At 33.2% G+C, this 4,346-nt stretch overlaps 1 protein-coding gene across 5 annotated transcripts in view; it reads left to right on the top strand.

Annotated features, from left to right (window-relative positions):
• The first annotated feature begins 1,224 nt into the window (after window positions 1-1,224).
• The window catches only part of LOC125045593 (1-phosphatidylinositol 4,5-bisphosphate phosphodiesterase gamma-1-like), a 22,929-nt gene continuing 19,807 nt past the window's right edge, over window positions 1,225-4,346 (top strand). For all 5 annotated transcript variants that reach the window (XR_007116563.1, XM_047642954.1, XM_047642951.1 and 2 more), the window contains exon 1: window positions 1,225-1,371. The gene's annotated coding sequence lies outside the window, so the exon portion shown is untranslated. The remainder of the gene's footprint in view (window positions 1,372-4,346) is intronic.

Raw genomic sequence — 4,346 nt, 5'->3', positions numbered from 1 at the left:
ACGGTAAGGATAATGATGATAATTATATATGATGATAATAGTGATAAAAATTATAATGATAATCATAATTACAATACTGATAATGATGATTTTGATAGTGATGATAAAAACAGCAACACTGATATATTAATAATAATAACAATAATAATAGTAATAATAGTAATGATAATAATAATGATGATCGTAATGATAATGATGATAATAATGATGATCCTAATGATAATGATAATAAGAATGGAGATGATATCACAAACTTTATTAATGGTGATAAAAATAAAAGTAATAATGAGGATGAGGATGATGACAGTAATGATAATAAGAAAAAGAAAAAAGAAAAAGACGAAGAACAACGAAAACAATAGTATCTATTATGATAATAATAATATTAATATTAACAGTAGTGATAATAACTGATACCAACAATAATGAAAATGATGATAACAATAGCAACAACAACAACAACAAAAATAATAGCAGTGATAATGATAATAAGGATGATGATGATACTACTTATTTACAAATGATAAGAATGATAGTTATAACAGTGCTAATGATAATGTTAATGATACAAAAATTACAGTATCAATGATAATGATAATAGTAGTAGTAATAATTTCCATTATAATGATGATGATGATAATGATAGTTGTGGTAATTGTAATGATAATGACAGTGATGATAATAATGATAATAGTATGATAGTTATAATGATACAGCAATTACTACTGCAAGTAGTAGTAATAATAGTAGTAGTAGTAGTGATGATGCAATAATGATGATAATAACGATAATGATAATGATAATAACGATAGTAATAATAATAATGGTAATGAGGATAATAATAATAATGATTATAGTAATAATAAAAGTATTAACAATATAAACATCGTTTATAACACTTTTGACACTAATGTAATAATGATAGGAATGGCAATAAAGACAGAGCTATCAATAGCAAGAACACTATCACTGATTCGGAAAATATTTGAATATGATATTAAAAATAATTATAACTGTAATTATATCACAGAAACATCATGCCCTTCAAAACGTAGTCAGCTAAGAACGTGTTAAGAAGACAAAAGAGATAATGAAAATGCACAGAAAAGAGTATCAAGAAAAGAATTTTAATTATAGTTGCCTGACAGTTTAACCACACCCCCGTCGGTGACGTCATCGCCGCCGGATTCGCGGATTCCTTCCGGATTCACGCTGGCCGAACGCTCTCGCAGGGAGGCCAGAGAGGAAGTGAAACACGATAAGTAAACATTTAGGAAAATCGAAATAACAGCCAAGTAGATGATCTCTTTAGGGAAGTAATTAACGCGTAAAGGGGCCTGGGAAGCGAGGAAGCTGGATATAAGGACGGGGGTGAGTATCTAAGGGCTCTCGTTCGCTCGTTTCTGTCCGTTTTCCAAAGAAAGGATTGCATATTAAAAAAAAGAAGAAAAAAAAGAATGGGATAATTAACGCGGATTTTTTATATTAGAGCCCGTTTGATGTTCAGAGATTTCATTTCATGATTTTGATTGTCTCGCGTGTTATGGCCTTATTTTTCTCTTGTGTTTGTCTTCCTCGCCCCTTTGGAGTTCGTCATATTCAAAGAGTTGATTTCTTGTTTTTTCTGGTCATTATTTACAGTCGTTTTTTTTTGCTTGAACGTGGTTTATCTTTGCCCATTTTGGTATTATTATATGTTATCTTTAACATTTATGATGATGATTGAGCCTCTCTCGTCTCCCTGTCACTTTGTTCCATTGGGAGGCAATTGTCGCTATTTATTATCCAGTCTTATTTCTCTCCTCGAACGATCAGAGACGTACTGGTATTTATGAGAGGAAGTGTTTGTAATGATAGTAACGTTAAGAAAGGATTAAGGAAAAGATGTTCTGGTCCGCAAAATGTTGAAGTGATTTTGGACATTTATTTCCCGGCATTATCGGTGCGTGTGTGGAGTATGAAATGGACAGGTTATGATTGAAAGCAAAAGTAGAATTGATTTAGCTTGTGTAATTAGCTCCATGATGGGACCTTGTGAGAATCCGGAAGTAGGAATCAATTAGATTTTTTTTTTTTTTTTTTTTTCAGTCACAAAATGGGATAGTGTATTTCTTTCACTGGTTTCCCCAATAGAAAAAGATAATTTGTACAGGGAACAATTTACATCAAAATATTCAGGTAGTTAAAGATGAAATGATAGTTATAGAGGAGCTGAGACAAAGTAAAAAAAAGTAAAGGACATTACAGAACAGAACTAGGAAAATGGAGTTACAAATTATGCATCCCTAATTTTCTTGTCATTTCAACAGGAAATGAAATCACAGATCAAGTTTGTATTTACATTTGAAAGAAGAATCAGGAGATGAGATGAAAGAAACAGTAATTCTTTACAGTACAGACAAACTCGCCAGAGACCATGTCCCCAATTCCACGTCACAAAATTTATTCTCAGTTGCTGTGACTGGGCTTGCCCTTTGAGCACTTCCCAAGAGGAGGATTGATGGGGGCTCTGCCCTCCAGCATCCCTGCAAGACATTGTTTTCACCTCGGTATACATGGCAAGAGAGTGCACTTAGGCTATGAGCGATGCTTTCAATGATCTCTTTCCTTTGTTTGTGGAGTTATTGTTCATGTCTGCAGATTATTTCTTGTATCGACAACTGCAACTTTTAGTCTTATACAAGAATACCATCTTCAATTTACCTTAGCTTACTACATCCATACCGTAAAGATTAACCAAAGAAATTTTAGAAACAGTAAAGTAAACAATTTCTGATTTATCCATAGTAGAGGTGTGTCCCAGTATCCTCAAGATTTGATAAATTAGATCAGAGGTTATCAAGGTGGTTCATATCAACTCTCTGAGGGGCCAGTGACCTACTAAAGGGTCAATAGGTAAATCTGATGGCTAGAGGGTCTAAAGGAGATCGACAAATTGCAAGGCCAGGGACGTGTTCAAATTGTTTTGAGTCTTTTAGGCTCATAGAAGTCCATAGATGATTTTAGTGTTTCTTAAGGTCTGTTTACGTAAGGGTTGAATTGGCCACCCAACCAATTCTTGGATGGTCACAGGCATACTTTGTCATATGCCCCTTAATACACATTTTCTCATTCCCACACAATATAAGTGTGTGAGAGAATATGAGAAATTGTATGACCATTCATGAGCAGGAGTGCTCTGTAGAGCTGCTGTTTTTACCATTGTTAGATAGAGAGATTAACTCACGATAACAACTCATCCCGTCCACATTCTGTTTATCTGTACTATCCTCCTTATACTATGTATGTCCTTACAGCATGAAAGTAATGGGTAATCTTAATGCTATGGACACACTAAGCTAGGGCAAATTTAATATGAAATTCTTGTAAAGGATAAGAAGTTATAGTTGTTGATAGAAGAAATGATTAGCAGACTAATGGAAGTGCCACAAATAATGGAAAAATATCGCAGAAAGTGCACTCATTGCTTCCAAGCTTCGGCTCCATCAATAGTGTGGCAAAAACGATGTTTCCCAGGGGGTTTTTGGGGGCAGAGCCTAGATCGTTGAATAGGTTTTGAGGTTTGGAGTAGGGGACTTACTGTAAAGAATTATCAAAATAATAACTCTATATATTTAATTTTTGGTGCATTTGTTAGATCTCTTCTCTTGCAAGATTATCAAGAGAAGAAGAATATTGTGTTAGGCAGGTGTCAGAATAAGAATTGCTTAAAATAGATTTTGATAATAAGATATTCAGGAAATAGCCATGTTCAAAATGCTTTGAATATTTGGTCAGTATCTAGCATGAAGCCTCCTAGAGTTATAAAAAACTTATGTTGTAGCCATAATGAAGATTTGATGGTAGATGAAGCTATAGCATGGAGGCATCCCTTGATACAGTCCTATTGTGCAAAGTTACCTATAGATGTGGAAGCTGTGGCTAGGAGATAGTCACAGAAAAGGGATCACCTTGTGAACTTTTTTCTTTTAAAATCTAGCTCCATTGCTAATCAGAACTTTGCCCCATAAATGAAGTGGAAAAAAACTAATCTCAAAAAAAAATATTTCATCTTACAACATAATCACCTAATTATTTATTTCAGATAATACTATTGTTAGTATTTGATTTTTGCATTGGTGATACTATTTCTGTCGCTATTGTTGATGATAGGAGTAGAAATGATCTCTTAGAGATGAAAGTATTTTATTATGAATAATACTGGTATTGATATTATATCAAGAATATGAACATATGAAATTTTTCTTTGAAAGGAAATTTTTTAATTTGTTTTGCAATGAATATGCCGGTGATTTTTTTTCCTATTTAGCAATGGAAATCAGGACATTAATATACTTTGTTTACTT

Source organism: Penaeus chinensis, chromosome 37 (assembly GCF_019202785.1).
Source record: "Penaeus chinensis breed Huanghai No. 1 chromosome 37, ASM1920278v2, whole genome shotgun sequence".
Classification (NCBI taxonomy): Eukaryota; Metazoa; Arthropoda; class Malacostraca; order Decapoda; family Penaeidae; genus Penaeus; species Penaeus chinensis.
Note: the sequence above shows the minus strand (reverse complement) of the source record. Positions and strands in the feature narration are given on the sequence as shown.